Here is a 21,104-nt window from a genome sequence, read left to right on the forward strand (position 1 = left end):
TGAACAATCTCTTTTGATATTATTATTATTATTATTTTATTATTATTATTATTATTATTATTATTATTATTATTATTATTATTATTATTATTATTATTATTATTTTTTGTCACAAAAGTATAATAATAGCACTCAAACAGAGTTATAAAAATGGTATTTTTTAAGTTCATCTACTCATGAGAGCTGTATATGTATATGTATATGTATATATATAGTTATATACATACATACATACATATGTATGTATATTGTATATATGTACATATACATATACAAATGCATATGTATATATATATACATACATATTTAAAATACCTACTTTATACGCAATTACAGACAGGAAAACGTACCTGTTAAATTATTAGTGTCTTTTTATTCCGTCGCGAATAATTAACGTGGAAAAAAAAGGAGGCGGCTTACTTATTTCCGACCGAAACGAAGTTAATTATTAAAGCTGAACTGGATACGATGATAGTGACGGTATCATAATCATTACCATTATTATTTAGGTTTGGTTTTGTGTCATTATGAGCGACGGTTGATGTTATAGTATACATTATTTGGTGTAGGGAGAATTGGAGTTCACATTTCAAAGGATTATTACCTTTGTATGTAGAGACCATAAGGATGACTTTCTTGAGAAAAATTAAAGGAAATAAAATTTATAAAGATAATGATGGAGATAAGGTATGAATTTCGTGAGGAAAATTAACTAAAAATAAAATAAAATCTAAAAAGATAACGATGGCGATAAAGGATGACTTTTTGCGAGAAAAAAAAGATATACAAAAATTATTATGATACAAAATAACATAGAATAAAATTAAATAAACTCAAACCAAAAGATAAGGATGACGAGAGATCCCGAAAAATGAAGTATTATGACGTGGCAAGACTTCGTCGAGTTTAAGTGGAATTACTTCTTGAAGTGGTTCGATCATGGGGGCCTCTGTTAATGGAGGAGGAGGAGGAGGAGGAGGAGGAGGAGGAGGAGGAGGAGGAGTCCTCCCACCTCCCTCCTCCCTCTGCCAGACTTCTTCCTCTTATTGCATCCCTTCATCGTCTCCATTTTACTCCTTCCTGTGTCCTTATTCTTAACACCTCACTACTACTACTACACTTGCACCTACACGTCCTTCCGCTTAACCTACACCCATACCTACTTCTGAACGTAGCGTAACCTACACTTATACCTACTCGTACACATACACCTACACACCTACAGGTACACCTATTTATGCCATGCTTAGAATTAAAGAGGGAATAGGGAAATAGGAGAATTCTAAAGGAAAAGAGGAAATAACGTAAACATTAAATGAAAGGGGTTAAAGAAAGGTCATAAAATGACTGAGTGTAAATATATAGTAGATATAAAATGCGAAGAATTGAGAGAGAGAGAGAGAGAGAGAGAGAGAGAGGGCTAAACTTTGGAAGCAGAAAGACTTGAGGATTATGACAGGCAGAGGAATTAGGGGAATAAGGAATAACAGAAGAGAGAAACAGGAGATACAGAAGAAAAAGACTCTCTCTCTCTCTCTCTCTCTCTCTCTCTCTCTCTCTCTCTCTCTCTCTCTCATTCTCAGTCTTTGTCGTTTTTATATATTCTGTTTTTGAAGTTTTTCTTTATTTTCTTTTCACATTCCTTATTCGTTTTCTCCCTACCTCTTCTTTATAGTTTTTATCATTTTTCTTTTTTTGTTGGTCTTTTATTCCAAATGACATGTTTTTCTTCAACGCTGTTTTTTTATTGTTTTCATTTACATTTATATCTGTCATCTGAGTCCATATTTCTTATTTCTTCTTGACATAATCTCTCTCTCTCTCTCTCTCTCTCTCTCTCTCTCTCTCTCTCTCTCTCTCTCTCTCTCTCCTTGTTTTCTATCAGGACACCCTCTTTCTCTTATTATATATATACCCCCTCTCTCATTATATATAACGTGAGGGAAAGAGAATCAGCACAATAAGGAGAGAGAGAGAGAGAGAGAGAGAGAGAGAGAGAGAGAGAGAGAGAGAGAGAGAGAGAGAGAGAGAGATGTCAAGAAGACATATGAACTTAGATGATAAGTAAAATGTAAATGAAAACAATTCAAAAAATAAAAAAAAGGTGTTTGAACGGGAAAACCATATATATATAGTATATATAAATTATAAGTAATATATAATATTATAATATATTATATAACAATGTATAAATATATATATAAATAATATATAAGTTAAATGCCACAGAAGCACAAAAAACAGACAGACAGATAGTTCATGACAGAGCAGAGGAGCATTCTCCACCATCCGTCAGTCGCGTAGCCCCTCTGCCTCTAAGTCCACAGGTTTATATAGTAATTCAGAGCAATGGTTCCTCTCAAAAGACGCTGGGTCAGCACCGGCCTCCCTTTTTCCCCGCCGTCGAAGGCGCACCGTCGAAATCTGCACAGTGAATATTTCCTCATACAAATTTCTTCCTGGGCTGGAATATTTGGACTTTAGCCCCCTTTTACCCCCCCCCCTCGCTTCCCCTTCCCCCTAACTCATCCGCCCCCCCCCCCCCCGCCCTCCCCCAAAGCCCTCTTCTTTCAACTTCTCCTTCCATCGGTTTCATTCCACATGGAGAAGACTAACCATCCCAAGGGTCGGATTTTTTTTTTACGTTTGTTTAAAAGAAAAAAAAATAAGACTGTTTCGTGATGGGCCGTTGCAAAGGTTATATTCCCCGTGTTGTTTTTCTTGGCACTGAAGAGGTGCAGTGAACGTGAAATTTTTTTTTTTATCCGTAAATGTTTAAGCAGCATTATTTCTTTTATATATTTTCTTTTCCTTGCTTCGAAAATGTTTTAGGCAGCCTTAATTCTTTATATTTATTTTCTTTGTTTTGAAACTATTTAGGCAACATCATTTCCATATGCTTAAGCAGCAATATCTCTTTTATATATTTTCTTTTCTTTGCTTCGAAAATGTTTTAAAATGTTTTAGGCAACATTAGTTCTTTATATTTACTTTCTTCGAATCATCTGGGGCATCACATTTTCCTCATTGCCAATATTGTATGACATTTTACAAAGCTTATTAACTAATTCAATATAATGATTATTATTTTCAATTTTATCAGTATTAGTTAAAAATCAACTTTTTTATTCTGTAAGAGAGAGAGAGAAGAGAGAGAGAGAGAGAGAGAGAGACCTTACCTTACCTTACAGACCTTACATCTTGTTCGGGTTGCCCCAGGTCCCTCAGTGTGAGGCACCTCTAATGTCAACCAGAGAGTTGCTAGAGAGGCAATTAATGGTAACCGTTATTCCCTACATCTAATGGGAGACTCTTAGATTATTTCCCTATAAAGGAAGGCCATTATTGCAGAGGGCAACTTGCAATCATGAAGTGCCAACTAATGGCGATCATAGTTGTTATATAGCCGCGGCTAACGCGTGTCAATGTTTCATAATTATCGTTCCCTGGCGCCCTGCCATAATGAAATCGGACGCACGGTTGACTGCCAAGTTGCCTTAGCACGATATTGAAGCTTTCACACTCGATATCTTGACCTTTGTTGTCAACGCATTTTTTTTCAGTATTTTGATATCTTTTCACGTCTTGAGCTTTCTATTTTGAGGGATAAAAGAAGAGAGATGTATTTTAGAAAGGTCTGTTTTTTTTTATTTGATTTCTGTCCCCAACTTCAAACTTGGATTATTTTCTACTTATAATTCCCATCTCATCCGGGGGAGTCTAACAATGTTATAATCTCACCTTATATTTTTCCCCTCCCCCCCCCTTCCATCCACCCCCCTTCCTCATCAAAAAGGCGGGACGAAAGATACGATTTCCTAATGACCCCACAGCAGACTAATCCGTACCTTCCTGGAAGTAATTTGGGCCCAGGTTAGTTTTGGTGAGAAGGGTTTTGAAGGGGGGGGGTTGTGATGCTGGTTGGAGGGGTGGGGGGTATGATGGGGGATGGGGATTATACCCTGTAGTAGGGCGGAAGGGGGGCGTTGCTTGTTTAGGTCTAAGAAAACTGAAAGGTTGTCTCTGATCGACCGTTCACGGGGACCCGACCCTCCTCCTCCTCTTCCTCCCCACTTTTACCTTCTTCCGTTTGTTTTCTTAGCTTTTTTTTTTTGTTTTTTTTTTGTCTCACCATAAGGCTTAACTGTCTAAGGATTCCCGTCCGGGAAAAGGAGGGAGGCCCCCCTTTTAAGAGAGAGAGAGAGAGAGAGAGAGAGAGAGAGAGTCTTTAACGACCCCCTCAAACTCTCCTTTTCTTTCCTTTCCTCCTTCAGCTTCGGTCTAATTGCGAAGGTGTGACGCCCTTCATTTGTCTCACTAACCTCATCTGCCACAGGTTTGTCTGGGAGGTTGGGGAGGGGAGGGGATTGGGAGGGGGTGTTGGGCGATTTCCCTCCCCTTCCCCCTTCCCCCCCTCCTACCCTCCCCCCCCCACTTAGTGTTTTACCAAATTGTCTCCAAATAGGTTTCTGATGACTCTCACTCTCTCCCAAGAACCTTTTAGTTTTTATTTTATTTTTTTCACACAAAGTTGTGGAGTTTTCAGTCGTTTGTTTTCATTTGTCTTAAGTGAAAATGAGAAGTGGTGTTTAATCTGTTTTCTTGACCCTTTTCGTTATTGTTTAAGTGAGGTGGTTCTCCCTTTTCCTTATTCTTTTAAAAGGCGGTTCTCGGAGAAATCATAGGGGGACAGTTTTGAAGCTGATTAAGGATTGATAATTAGCATCGAAATGAGTGGAAATATGTACGGTTATTCTATGAAATCTTTTATATATATTATATAATAATATATATATATATATATATATATATATATATATATATATAATATATATATATATAATATATAGATAATAGATAGATAGTAGATAAGATAGGATAAGATTAAGAAGATAGATAGATTAAGATAAGATAGATAGATATAATATATACTGCAGTATGATCCTCAAACCTCACTTACAAGGCAATTCAAGGAAAGAAGATTTATTGATAAGAAACGTTTTTCGCACATGACTATGTGCATCATCAGTCTGAAAAATGACAAAATAATAACATGAAAAATACTAAAAAGTACACAGAATTCTTAAAAGACAATTAGAATACATTAAAAGATAAAAAAAAAAAAAGAAGAAGCAAAAAGGTAAAAAACTGCTGTTACACCAACCTTCAGGTACAACGGAAGAAGATAGAATGACCAAAGAGGGAACACCAACCTCCAAAAGACGACTATGCCAGATATAGTTGAGCAGGAGAGCAACCACCGTTTAAACGATGGAACAAGTCTTTTTATATATGATGACTTATTTATATTATATATATATATATATATATATATATATATATATTTATATATATAATATATATATATATATATATATATATATATATGATATATATATATGTATGTGTTTATGTATATTTTCCACGGGTAATCCCGTGCCTTCAGTTCCACCTCTAACAATTCTCACTTTCCCTTTTCGCGTTCGTCCTCCTTAATTAACCCCTCCCCCCACGTTCTGTCCCCATTCCCATTCCCACCTATTCCCACCTATTCCCATCCCCCTCTCCCACTTCTTCTCTACCCACGATCTTGGCCAGCGAGAGAGAGAGAGAGAGAGAGAGAGATAGAGAGGAGAAGAGAGAGATAAAGTTTTTTCAAGTTGCTTATCTTGTTTATTATCTCTGACCGCCTCCCCGTCCATTAGCTTTTATAACCGTCCCGGTCGTAGCTGCTACGCTAACATCCCTCTAAATATACGGCCCTTGATATATATATATATATATATATATATATATATATATATATATATATATATATATAATATATATATATATATATATTATATTATATATATTGTTTCTTCGGTAAGAGAAAAAAAAAGGAATCCCCGGAAGATAACTTTCTGACAGGGTGAGGAAAAAAGTTGTTCTCCCCAAAGGGAGATTCTTGGGACATTTTTTTTTTTTTTTTTTTAAGGGATGGAGTTTTCTTTTTTTTTCTGCCTGCTCCTGCTCCTGCTCCTCCTCCTAATCTTGTCCTATCTGCCCTTTTATATATTACAGTCATTTTTGAGTGTCTGGCTATTCTCGTATATGATTAATATGAAAATCTTTTTTTTTCAGTTTTTGAGGAGTTATATCACAGTGTCATCACTACTGATGACTCTGTGATATAACAATCTATATCATTTTGATTAGTTTCTCATATCTCGAGGAATTATTCTTTACGTATTATGCATACGAAATAATGTTTACTGGCATTTATTCATTTATTTCCTCAATTATTTCTTTAGATTTAAAATTAAGACGCGAATACTGGATTTCTTATTTATCAGCTATTCCATACAATTATTAATTGATTATTAGTTAAATTATTTATTAAAAAAATTTTTTTTAATTAATTGAATTATTATTAATTATTATTATTATTGTATTTATTATTATTAATTATTATTTATTATTATTATTATTAATTATTACTTAATTAATTAAAAGGATACTTTTTCTGAAGTGATGCATTCTAGGGTCAATCTCTTCAGTTGATTGATAATTGTAAATTATAAGTTATCCTTCACTTTTAAAAATATTGGGAATTACTTATGGCTATGGAAAACCATAGATTATTATTATTATTATTATTATTATTATTATTATTATTATTATTATTATTATTATTATTATTATTATTATTATTATTATTATTATGAACTCTACTCATATGGAACAAGCCCACCAAGGCAGGCTTCCAAATTGATAGAAAAGTAATTTGATAGTTATTTAAATAAATTATTAGATCATTTAAGCGTAGCCAATGCAATAGGGCATTTTATTAAATAAATTATTAGTTCATTTAAGCATAGCCAACGTGGCAGGGTATCTGTCAGATTTTTCAGAAACCCAGAATCAGATGTATCTGATTGGCCGATGGGCCCGTTGCATATTTATTCTTCCTCACGCGTGAATATCATTTGGTTTTCTTCTCCAGCTTCTAAATGTAATATTCGAGTTTTCCTCTTGACATCACGAGGAAGGACTGTAGAAGATTTTGAGAAATATTATCATGGAGACTGACCTATATTGGTTTTTGTTAATTAGTGACATTTCACGAATTCCACGAATACATAAACAAAACCTTGAGGAACCCAAGCGTTCATTCTGCCTCTCTTTTCACGTATTCCACTGCATCATTTGTCACCTTTAATGCTTCGTCGAAACGGACCTGAAAAAGTGAATAATTGCGGTCCCCAGGTAATCCAAGGCCTTTCATTGAATCATCGCTCTTATATTAGCTGTTCGTAGAGGTGAAGTTTCAGCCTCTTTGACCTCCCCCAGCTACAAGTGGGAGGGACTGCAGCTGACGTCACTACGTTCTTTGTATCTCGACCCCCAACTCTATAGACCACAAAATAAGCCTTTTCCTTCGCGCTGTGTGTACGTAAGGAAAGGCTGCAGAGTCAATAGTAGACCAAGGTCTCCGGACCTCAGTGTAAACAGGGGTGAGGGGGGATGGATGGTCTTGTCTTTTACTCTTGACCGAATTAGCGGCTTTGTGTTCGTTGCAGGAAGAGGTTACAATTCCGTGAACTGTACTTTCGACCTGTAATTAATGCTTGGGGTAATTGTTGGTATGTCGTGCATTCATTGTAAGGTTGAGGCTCGTGATTTGATACGAAAATGTATAATGCGTTATGTCTGTGTCCTGTAATAACTTATATTTAAAATCTATTGAACTTGAATATTATAGAGATTCTCATGTCCCTTAATGTAAAACACCATTTTTATTATTATTATTATTATTATTATTATTATTATTATTATTATTATTATTATTATTATTATTATTATTATTATTATTATTATTATTATTATCCAGATGAACCCTATTCATATAGAACAAGCCCACCTAAGGGAACCACTTGAAATTCAAAATTCCAAAGAATATGATGTTCATTTGAAACAAGTTAAGGACGATGACAAGACATACAGAAAGACGGGATCAGTTATTAGTAAAGAAAAAATAAATTAGCAAAATTAATTAATAAAAAGGTAAAAAGGCTTGAGTAAAATTAATTTAAGATAATGACTTAGAATAAGCTAGTTTAGTAAGTAAGTTGCAGATATAAAATGGCAAAGTTAATTAGGTTTTGTTAAAAAGAGATGCAGTGGTAATTGCACCTGTACAAATATAATAGAAAACGATGCTGAAATATATTCCCCATCTTATTAACAAATATATTTTTGGATTAACCGGTTTACATTCTGGTCATGTTTATCTCTGATAAACACATGCTTATGTTGCATAGTTGATGAGGTAGGTTCCTCGGGATATCTGTTTAGCTACAGAAAACCACATTTAGTTTCTACAGGGGCCGTCTAAAAACAACGTTGCCATATTATGTGCTGCTAATTAGTTAACTCAAGCTATGACAAAATATACATGATAATTATAATTATTATACTAGTAATGAATGTTGCTGACAAATTTTGTTCAAGTTTCCCCTCTTTCATTAAATGCTTTCGTATTTCCAGTTATACATATAGCATAATTCTCTCTCTCTCTCTCTCTCTCTCTCTCTCTCTCTCTCTCTCTCTCTCTCTCTCTCTCTCTCTCACTGGTATTACAGTTATCATTATACATAAAAGTATTTATGCAAATTCAGTTCCAATTTCTCTCTCTCTCTCTCTCTCTCTCTCTCTCTCTCTCTCTCTCTCTCTCTCTCTCTCTCTCTCCCCTTTTTGACTGTCAAATGGAAAGGTTTAATTGAGTTTTGCGCCTCTCGTCTGTCCCATTCCCCTCGTTAAGTTTTAACAAATAGCAAAATTGGCTCGTTTTATTTCTCGTGCGCCATCTTGTCTTTCTTTAGTCTGGTTTAGTGGAGAAATAATTCGTAGTCCACGTTAATAATTAGGTATCATAGCTACAAGCGTTACTCATCCCGCTACGGTTAATTGCGTTTCATGAAAAGGGAGGCTTGTATTGAAATAGTTATATGTTTAATGTTAGTATATTTGGTTAGCATATAAATATCTGTTTCACTTTCCTTCGTCCTAAATTTTCGTGATTCAGTTATACATATAGATGTGTGTCTGTGTGTGTATGTGTGTGTGTGTGTGTGTGTATGTATGCACCCCATTATATCATAGTTTTTTCCTGTAGAACAAAGAGCCATTGAATATGTAGATCCGTAGACTCGTGTAATAATATTTCTAAAATTCGGTGACCTCCAAATACCTTTCCACATTCTCGTTCTAAGGGGACCTTTACATAATACCAAGAAAAAAGTTCAACAAAAATGTCATTAATGACTGTTGGAGAATCTTAGGAGAAAAGTCTATATGTTATTGTAGACCGAGTTAGAATAATATTGTTAGACTGTATTGTCACTTTTTAAAAAAAATATTCTAATGTTTAGGTAATGCTGTTATTGTTCGTTATCCAATGCATTACGGTCTGGTCTGAGAGGAGAACGGGACGTTGATGGTTTTTTTGGGCAAGGGGAAGGGGAGGGGTAGGGGGAAAGAGGGAGCGAGGGAGAGAGGGAGGGAGGGAGGAAGAAGCCAGCCTGCTAAGTCGTCCATCGGAGGGAGCTACTAATTGTACATTTTCATATGTCATAAATTAATTACTAATACAAGTTACTTTTTTAATATTATTTTCTTATTGGTTTTAGTATTTGACCTCTGTCGTGAATCAGTTATTAACTGAAATTGCTTTCTAAAAATAATTTTTTTTTTATTTTCGTTCGTCAAGAAAGAATGCTTTAGTTATTATGTTGCAGTAAAAAAAAGGGAAACTGAATTTGATGTTAGATTTGCAAATCCAATTTTTTTTTTTTGTCGCAATTGCTCCCAGATCTGATAGATAGATATTGCTCAATATATATTATTTTAATATTTTGCTTTTACTATTTTTTGTCTAGTAAGACTTAATTCCTTAAATTGTACTTTAATCCCTAAAATAAATAACATTTGAAGTTGTTTGATTAATTTTTGCACTTATAAAGCATATTCAACAATCCCATTTACGAATGTTAAGTTATTCCTACTTTCTATTCATTGTACGCGAATTTATGTATATGTATATATATATATATATATATATATATATATATATATATATATATATATATATATATTATATATATATATTATTATTTATATTATATATTAATTATATATATTTATATAATATATGTATGTATGTATGTATGTATGGTATAATATATCTATAGTAAATAAAGTCTTCTCTTAAAACAGGATACGTCTCATATATAAAAGCCCCATTAAAACACCCTAGTTTATAGCTAACGACTATTATTTTGATAAGGGTGGAAGTTAGTCCACCGAAATATGTCCTTAACATTAAACCAGAGTTTTTATTCGCCTTTTATACTTTATATATATATATATATATATATATATATATATATATATATATATATATATATATCATATATTATGTGTGTGTGTGTGTGTTGTTACGTCAAGGGACATGAGATCTTTATAAGAGAAATTACATACATTGAATCTTTGGGGAACGTAGATTTCATTGTAGATATATATATATATATATATATATATATTATAATATATATATATATATATATATATATATAATATATATATATTATATTTTCTAACATGACCATCTACGTTCCCCAAAGATTCAATTTATGTCATTTCTCTTTCCTTTGTCAAAATGGGCGCCAGCTAGTGAATGATTGTAATCGTTGGCTAATCCAACGGGGATTTAAGAAACAAAAACAGAAAAACTACTCAGTCTCCGTTAAGGAGGAGGAGGAGGATGAAGTCTTAGCTAAAGTTAAGAGCCGGAGTAAACTCCTTTGTCTCCCAAAACCAAGGAGAAAGAAGAAGGAGAAGAAGAAGAAGAAGAAGAAGAAGAATGGCCATGACGTCACAATGGAGCCTGTGTGTCCGGTTCACGATCGTCTACCTCGAAAGTAGCCTTCTTTTGTTTTGCGCCTCGTTAATTCTTCTATCGAGCGCTATAATACGAATTCGGAGTAGTGGTTGTACTTGAAAGAAAAAGTAGTTATTGAAATAAACAACGCTTTAATTAACGTTTCTGGTATAACCGCGGGCTAATGAATGTTAAACTTAGGCGCAGAAAACATCAGTTTAACCATGGACTGATGCGTTTTAAAATAAGCTTATGCGCAGTAGAGTAAACGTTTACCATATACTGATGCTTTTAAAATAAACCTATGCGCAGTAGAATAAACATCAGCTTAACCATAGACTGATGGTATTGAACTAAGCTTATACGAGTAAACATCATTTTAACCATAGACTAACGCTGCTTATCACTTTAACCAACTGGTGTGCTTTGAAAAGCAATTCTTTAGGGCGCAAACGCATAAATGATCACTGGCGATGATGTTAAAGTAAACACTGCCCATCGTTGAAGGATGAAATATAATATGTCCTCGACTTTGGATGTTTATCTTAGGTTAGGTTGGAGGAAAGGGAGGAATCTTTGTTTTGGTTTTCTGAAGTGAAAACTATTGGGCGTATTTGTCTGTCCGTCCGCACTTTTTCTGATGGCGCTTTTTCCTGTCCGCACCTTCATGTCCCGCGTTCTTCTTATCCGCACTTTTTCCTGTTCGCACTTTTTGTCCCTGTCCGCACTTTTTCCTGTCCGCGACTTTTTTCCTGTGGGCACTTTTTCTTGTCTATACTTTTTCTGTCCGCCCTCAGATCTTTAAAACTACTTTTGGATAGTCTTTAGACCACTTTTGCAGTTACAAAAAATAGGCAAAGAAATACCATTAGATATGTGTATATATTATATATATATACATTTATATATATGTATATATATATTTTATATACATTAATATACATTATATATATAATATATATATATATATATACACATATATAAAATTATATATATATATATATTTATATATATATATATATATATATATATATATATATATATATATCCAATAAAAGAGCCCATGAATACGCCAGAATATAGAAAGGAAGTACTAGCATATTTCAGAGACTGCTGTCTCTCTCTTCAGGTAGTAATGAAGAGAGAGGCAGCAGTCTCTGAAATATAGTAGTACTACTGTCTATATTTTGGCGTTTTTATGGGCTCCTTAATTAGGAACATTTTTCTGTCATATGTGTGTATATATATATATATATATATATAGTTATATATATATATATATATATATATATATATATATAATACGCTTCCTTCCTGCAGCCTGTGCAAGTGAGACTTTTATTTTCTTTATTTTCTATTTTGTGTCTTTTTTTTTTATTATTGTTTTATTTATCCCCTGACCAATTAGACCTACGCCGATCTAGTTTCAGAGGTAACTTGTAATTGAAGCTCTACCCGAAAGCTTCGTTGTGGGTTGAGGGGGGGGGGGGGGGGGATACTGACCAGACACGCTATTGGGTGGAAGGTCAAACAAAAAGAAGAAAATTTAGTTATTTCTCTCTCTCTCTCTCTCTCTTCTTCGTCTCTCTCTCTCTCTCTCTCTCTCTCTCTTCAGGTAGGATGTCTCACTCTTTCTCTCTCTCTGTCTCCTTGGACGGACTAATAGGTCTTTGGGACAATCCTAATCCTTGTAACTCTCTCCACTCTCTCTCTCCTGTCTCTCTCATTTAGGCTGGCTCTCTCTCTCTCTCTCTCCTCTCTCTCTCCTCTCTCTCCTCTCTCTCTCTCTCTCTCTCTTTTGTTTTCAAGAATTCCCTAAAACATTTCCTTTTAGGAGGGGCCTTTTGCGATACGAATCATCTCCCTTTCATCTCGCCGACATTTCCTCTTGAGGGAAATGATTCCTCACACACACCACCCACCCACCCCCCCCCCCCCAAACCCCCCCTCGCGAGCCAGATATGACCCATTTTCTCCTTTGGAGGTTTTTCTTGATTACTGAATGAAAAATATTTAATTGAGTTGTGGACTCGTCGGCCGCCTCATTCCGCTCGTTACGTCTCGGAAAAAGTTGAAAACTAACTCGTTTTGTTTCTCGTATCTCCGCTTTGATTAAATGCTCCTCCTCTGCTCCCTCCCTCCCTCCCTCCCTCCCTCCCCTCCCCCTCCCTCCCCCCTCCTCCCCCCTCCCCCTTCCTCCTCTTATTCCTCCGTCTACGCCTTCATCTCCGGTATCGCCTCCTCCATCTCTGCCATCTCTGCCTCCTCCATCTCAGCCATCTCTGCCATCTATTCCTCCTCCTCCTCCTCCTCCTCCTCCTCCTCCTCCTTTTTCTTCGCTGGGCTGCTGTGTGTAAGATGTGTAAGAATGGATTCAAATTCCGCGGTAGTTAGTGAGTTCGTCTTGCTAAGTAGATTGATTCTTGATGTATTGATTGAATTACTGAATCCGTCGTGGTTTTACCAACTACTTAAAAATTGCACCAAAGGAGAATATTGATTTTCAAACAAATTATTCAATAATAAATTCCTATTTAATATTAGTATAGTTAGAGATAATTTTTTTTTATGCAAAATAAATTAAACGTATAATTAATTAGAGATTTATTTTCGAAATCTCTGGGTCGGAGGTCCATGATATTTCCTTCTGTTGTAATGATTTAAAAATATTTTTTTTTACTAATTTCATATCCTTTGCATGAAAAGAATTTATTTGGTCTGTGTGAAATGAATCCACCTGATCGCAAAACTGATAATGAATTGAATAAAATCATTCATATTTAATTTCTAAAAAATGTCAGATTTTGCTTCTTAATAATTTCATTTTTCATAATATTTTTTGATGCATTAAAACTCCGAGTCTCAATATTACTGCTTGGGAACTCCAACTTAAATTTTTTTTACCGCTAAACGTTCACTTGAATATGTTACTGATGAATGGATAAATTATATATTTATATATATATATATATATATATATATATATATATATATATATATATAGATAGATAGTAGATAGATGATATATAGATAGATAGATAGATAGATAGATAGATAGATAAATATATACAGGTATATATAAAAAATTATGTATGATATTCTATATATCACTTATATACTCATGTATATATACATACATATATGTGTATGTATGTATATATATATATATATATATATATATATATATATATATTATATATATTTATGTATACTATCATATTTATTTATTTATTACTATCTCATCTCATTATCGATCCCAGGCCTTTCAGTTGAGTCAGTAATTTATCTGTTCCTTGATTAATTTTATTTATACATAATGTATAATTATATATATACGATATATATGTATGTATGTATGTAATTTATGTATGTATATATATATTATATATATATATAATATGCATTTATACAGGAGACTTTTATTAAGCCGTTTTCCCTAAATACAAATAACCCTTGGATAATAGATCTATTACGTATTGAAGAAATATCTCGAAACCTAAGAGAGACAAAGGTACCACACTTAGGCAGGAATGACGTCATCGAGTAATAAAACTTTGAACATGTGATGGAAAAACCATATACTAGTGAAAGCTCAACACGTCATTGTACGTTGATAAAGAATTGTATTGTCATGTGTTGGTAGTTTAATGCCCACATAATGCGATTATTGTGTTTATCAATGTTTTTATTTTTTACATAGACATAATGGTGGTTTGGGAGAGTTATGGCCTTCAGGTCAGTGATAAGGGAGTAGTGTGGTGGGGGTTAGATGGGGAGGGGTGTGGATTGCTAGGGAGAAGGCAGACTTTCCCCCCTTGGTCACGGAAGAAGATTAGTCTTAAGTTCTTACCCTTTGTCATTATTTATTTTGATAAACAAAGAGCTTGAGAAATAGGTTATTGTAGATTTGTGTATATGAATATATGAATGTGTCTAAGTAGAGGTAAATATGAATCCCCCTTGTTTAATAAACAAAGAGCTTGAGAAATAGGTTATTGTAGATTTGTGTATATGAATATATGAATGTGTCTAAGTAGAGGTAAATATGAATTATTTTAGGTAAAAGTATATAATGAATTTTTTTAAGTAAGTGCAAATAAGAATCTTTTAGGCAAAGGTAGATAAATAAGTGTTTAAGTAAAGATAATTAAGATTTTTAAAAGTAAATAATTAAGAATTTTTAAAAATAAAAGTAAACATGAATTTTTTGAAAATTAAGTTAAATGATAATTTTCAATGCAAATATAAAAAGGAAATCTTAAATAAAAACCAATAACAATCGTTTAAGTATATGTAAAGGAGAAGTTTTCAATTAAAGTTGAATAAGCATTGTTAAGTAACGATAAACATGCCAAGTAGCAACTGGTGTCATTATTGCTCAGTGCATCGTCGTTGCAATATTTCATCGCCTTTACATTCGATAGAATGAAGTGATTCCTGATATCGATGTTATTTGCAAACCTTTCGTCTCGCTTATGTGACGAACGTATCGTCTATTGCTTGGCAAATATTGCAAGCCGGTGTAGGCCGTATATTCGTAATTACCGTTTGTTTGGCAACGTGTGTCCATATCAGAATTTTTAGTTTTCTGTAAAAAAAAAAAAAAAAAAAAAAAAAAAATATTGCGCGCTGGCTTTGTCAGTACCTCCGCACTTTTTTTCTACCCGCCCTTTTTCTGTCCGCCCTCAGATCTTAAAAACTACTGAGGCTAGAGGGCTGCAAAGTGGTACGTTGACCATCCACCCTCCAATCGTCAAATATACCAAATTGCATCCTTCTAGCCTCAGTAGTTTTTCTAATATTTAAGGTTAAGCGCCATGACCGTGCTTTTGGCGACGTAACAACGCAGGCCCCCACGGCTGGCTGAGAGTTTCGTGGATCGCGGCTCGTACATCATTGTTACGAGAACACCGGAAGATGTACAGAAAACTCGATTGCGCCTCCCATCTTACTTTCTTCCGGCATCTTGTCCAATAATGATTTCATATTGTGAATTGCGAGGTTTTCTTCCTGTTACACCTTGCAGAGAAAAGCTCCTATACCCTCAGTGTTCCTTGCATTGCTGCATGACCTCATATATATATAGGTCCCCAGCGCTTGGCATTTGGCTTAAAAATTCTGTATTGCATTCTGTTCCATTACAACACTTTTCCATCGAAACCAAACTCCGCTAAACCTCTTCTTCTCTTCTCCATTCCATTTAGGCAATTAGTCACCACCGCCTCTTCTTTGTCATGGCGGACTCGTTCAAGTAAGTTGCCAAGGTCGCTGTTAATCCGACGGGATTTACGAAATAGAGAATTATTGCAGCCGGGTCCTCGTAAAGAAAGGAGGAATTAAGCCAACTGTTGGTTCCAGAAGGCCCTTTTGTTTAACCAGCCGAGAGGAGAGATGGTTCTGACGTCAAGGTGAAGCCAGTGTTTTCGTGGTCTAGTTTTAACAGCTTTATATAATTACTTGAGTTTCTTTGCGGAGTCCCTCCGGCCCATAGCTGCGACCCCTTCCGTTTACACTACCTCCTTTCATATTCCCTTTCTTCCATCTTACTTTCCTCCATCTTCTAACAATTGTCTTGTTTTAACAGCTTTATATAATTACTTGAGGTTCTTTGCGGCGTCCATCCCGCTCCTCGCTGCGACCCCTTTCGTTTACTGTACCTCCTTTTATATTCCTTTCTTCCATCTTACTTTCCTCCACCCTATTCTAACAACTGATTCATAGTGCAACTGCTTTGAGGTTTTCCTCCTTTTGCTGTCAATTTCGGTTTCGGGGCTGAATTATCTCGTGGGTCCCAGCGCTTGGCCTTTGGCCTAAATGCTGTATTCAGTTCAATTCATAAATGCGAATTGATGTTGTCGAAGAAGTACAGTTTAAAAATATGTCACTTTAGCTCTGTATTCTCTTGAAAAATAGGGAATTAAGATTCCGCGGTTAATGAATTATTTTACTGCAAATTTGGTGATGTATTATTTTCAGTTACCTAGTACTTATTTTGTTTGTGAGTGTGCGTTTCTTCTATTTTTATTTATTTTGTGTGTGACATTAACAAGTACTTATTTTGTTTGTGGTTTGGGTAAGGGACAATAATGTACGGTTTGTAATAAATCATGTTACGCTGTGCGTGTATATATATATATATATATATATAATATATATATATATATATATATATATATATATATATTATATATATATATATAATAAGTACGGTATGTATGTATAGTCGTTAATCCTTTTAGACTATCTTCCATGTTTACATTTCTTTAAAAGTGCTTATGAATAATATACGAGTCTTCATGGTCATACGAACTAAATACATTTTCTTGTTTAATATTGTTCTTGTAAATAATGTTTTATGCCATTTGAATTTATCTTTTAATTCTATCCATATTCCTCATTTTTAGCGACGTATTTTCTTTATTTATCAACTACTTAACTCACGTTGCTTCTATTTGTATATAATTATTGGCACATAAATTATTCATTTTGTTCATGTATCTGAAATGTAACTTTTCTTTTACTACGTTACCAGTACTTTTTTATTATTTTTTTTTTTTTTGATAAGAGCTTCATTACCTCATTTCCTCTTGTTTTAAGAGAAACGAGTCATTTCCTTTTTCGCCTCCTGTACGAGTCGCCGTCCTTATCATCTCACTGACATTTCCTCTTAAGGAATCGTCCTCGTGTTTTCCTCCATTTCCATATGGAAATATTCGGGATTTTTGGACTCTTCGCCCTCCTTACCTCCCTCCCTTCCCTTCCTACCCCTCTCCCTCTCCATCTCCCTCTCCCTCTCCCTTCTTCCCTTGCACCAACCCTCCAACCCCCAACCCCTCATTATCTCCTATGATACGTCTTGGCAAAGTTGGAAAATAATCTTTCTGTGTCACTTTTTTTTTCAAATTAAATATTCCGTTGATAAATCCTATTTTTTTTCTTTTTAGTTTTCTGTAAAAGATAACTTTTGAGATGGCTTTGTCTGTCCGTCCGCGCTTTTTTCCGTCCGCAGTTTCTCTGTCCGCACTTTTTTCCGTGTCCGCATTTTTTTCCGTCTCCGCACTTTTTTCTGTCCGCCCTCAGATCTCGAAACTAGTGACCTGAAATTCAGACTTCCAAAGAACACGGAATGTCTTCGAAAGAAGTAAGAGAAGATAAAAGGAAATACAGAATGAAGAGGTAATATCAGTTATGAGAAAAGAAAATGGATAAAAATATAAGAAAATAATTAAAATACAAACCTATGAATGACAGGTATATAAATGCTGCCACCTGCGATGATCGGGGCGGACAGACGGGCAGGCAGAATGTTTTTCAAATAATCCATAAACCCGATAGCGCGGAGATAAACAAACAGTAATGACGAATTCGGGGCTCCCACCACGGCTGGTAATATTTGCAAACGCAATCAACAAACTGTCCGCTATTTTTTTCTTTCATGTTCGAACAAATATTGATCACCATGATCGTTTTGGCTCCGCGGGATACGAGTAGGGAACACGAGCAGTGATGAAGTAACGAAAGTATGAAGAAATAGGATACAGTATGAAGCGATATGGATGGGTTGGAAACTCGCGTGATAAAACAATTAAAGTATGAAGCAATATGAAGCGATATGAACGATAGGGAACACATTCGATAAAACAAAGTATGATGCAATATGAAGCGTTGTGAAAGGTAGGAAAACACGGCGATAAAACAGTGAAAGTATGGTGCAGTATGAAGAAATATGAACGGCAGGAAACGCTCGCGATAAAGCAATAAAAGTATGAAGCATAATGAAGCGATATAAACCGATATGAACGGTAGGGAATACATTCGATAAATCAAAGTATGATGCAATACGAAGCGTTGTGAAAGGTAGGAAAACACGGCGATAAAACAGTGAAAGTATGATGCAGTATGAAGAAATATGAACGGTAGGGAACACTCGCGATAAAGCAATGAAAGTAGGATCAATATGATGCAATATGAAGCAATATGAAAGGTGGGGAGCACGCGTGATAAAGCAATAAAAATATGAAATATGAAACGATACGAACGGTAGGAAACATGAGCGATAAAACAATGACAATATGAAACGATATGGATAAATATGAACTGTAGAAATCGAAGTGATAATACATTGAAAGTATGAAGAAATATGATTCAATATGAAGGTAGGGAACCCGAGCGATAAAAGATAAAACATTGAATGTATGAAGCAATATGAATGCAAACAACAATCCATACTTATGTACTTAAAATTGGAGATATTTTGACATGGGGGATTGTTATCGATATTGCCATAAAAGAATTGACAATTCATATACAACATCAAAACAAAGGATGTTGAATAATTAAAAGCTCAAAATTGCAACCGAGGATGTAATGCATTACTGCCCTTAAAACTATTCTCCTTGTGTTTTAATAGTTTGCTTATATTTTTAACTATATTTATGTAATCATTTGTTAATTAATGTTTTCTTTATTAACTGATCTCTTCTTTCTGTATTTCCCTTTGCCTTGTTAAGTCTTTCGAATGAACATCATATACTTTGGAAGCTTATCCCATATGAATAGGGTAACTCTACTGAATAATAATAATAATAATAATAATAATAATAATAATAATAATAATAATAATAATAATAATAATAATAATAATAATAATATAATAATAATGTGACGTTGATTGACAAAATCAAGAAAGTGTCCACTCACTGACGTTGCATTACCATGGGACACTAGAGTAGAAGAGAAAGAAAGAGAAAATATTGGTAGGTATCAGAACCTGAAAATAGAAATAAGAAGGATATGGGATATGCCAGTGGAAACTGTACCCATCGATCATACGGACACTAGGCACGATCCCAAGATCCCTGAAAAGGAATCTGGAAAAGCTAGAGGCTGAAGTAGCTCCAGGTCCACAAAATATAAAACCACCCAGTCGAATAGGATGACTGTGATAGACAATAATAATAATAATAATAATAATAATAATAATAATAATAATAATAATAATAATAATAATAATAATAATAATAATAATAATAATAATAACTTTATTCAAAGTTATGACAGAATTTACAGAACTGATTTTATTACAACATTCTTTCAATCTTTCTTTCAAAAGAATTGAAAGAATGTTGTATAAAATCAGTTATGTAGTCTGCAATTATTTTTAATAAAATTGTGTTTGAAAGAAGGTCTGTTTTCCAGCGTACACAAATAATAATAATAATAATATACTAAAATAATAATAATAATAATAATAATAATATAATAATCTAATCAATAATAATAATAAATAATGAATATAATAACTAATAATCAATAAATAATAATTGGGTCTATTTAAATGGCATTTAACTTTATATAGAATCTTCTTTCAATTCTTCTAAAATTGTCTTTTTCTCATCAAAAGAATTGAAAAGATGTTCTATAGAAATTAAAAATGCCGTTTGAAACAAGCTATTATATTCAATGCTACTGCCCTCAGAGAAGGTCTCCTTCCTAATCCAATAATAATAATAATAATAATAATAATAATAATAATAATAATAATAATAATAATAAATTGTCATTAGAACCACTGGGCTGGACATTCCCATAGCTTATTCAGTGTACACCTGTAATCAATAGCTATATTTAGCCACAGGACCCACAAAATATTTTCGTGGATTCCTCCATCACCTTAACCCTATGGTCGTCCGCGCATGTCCGGCCTTAATTGATTCTTTGCCCCGCGTTAAACGGTTAGCCGGCCGGTCGCTTTAGCGACAATCAAATAAAAAGCGGCCGCCTCCACTTCCCTGACAACTTACTACGACCCTTCAGGAACGACATGTCCGTTCTCCGAGTCTTTCTGGTCGTCGCTTCGTTGGATTTTACGTTCGCTTTCTTCGTTATGTGAGAGTCGAGACAAGTCTAGACTGAAATCCCTAACGTGAGGATGTAGGTACACACAAACACTCCACATGCACGCTTGCGAGCGCGCACACAAATACACACACACATATACCTCCGCACACGTGCGGGGACACATACAGATACACACACACACACAATAGACGGTGCACTGTAGGCATTCCGCCAGGGAATTTGCAACGTCCCTTCGGCCCCTAGATGATTTTATTTTTTTCCCCTTTATTTAACCTCTATTTTCCCGTCTTCTTTTCTTCAATCCTGCTATCCAACCTGTCTA

General features: G+C 34.4%; 1 protein-coding gene across 1 annotated transcript in view; it reads left to right on the top strand.

Annotated features, from left to right (window-relative positions):
• LOC135206994 (uncharacterized) overlaps nt 1-21,104 on the top strand; it is a 183,705-nt gene that overhangs the window by 91,448 nt on the left and 71,153 nt on the right. The window lies entirely within an intron of this gene.

Source organism: Macrobrachium nipponense, chromosome 31 (genome assembly GCF_015104395.2).
Source record: "Macrobrachium nipponense isolate FS-2020 chromosome 31, ASM1510439v2, whole genome shotgun sequence".
Lineage (NCBI taxonomy): Eukaryota > Metazoa > Arthropoda > Malacostraca > Decapoda > Palaemonidae > Macrobrachium > Macrobrachium nipponense.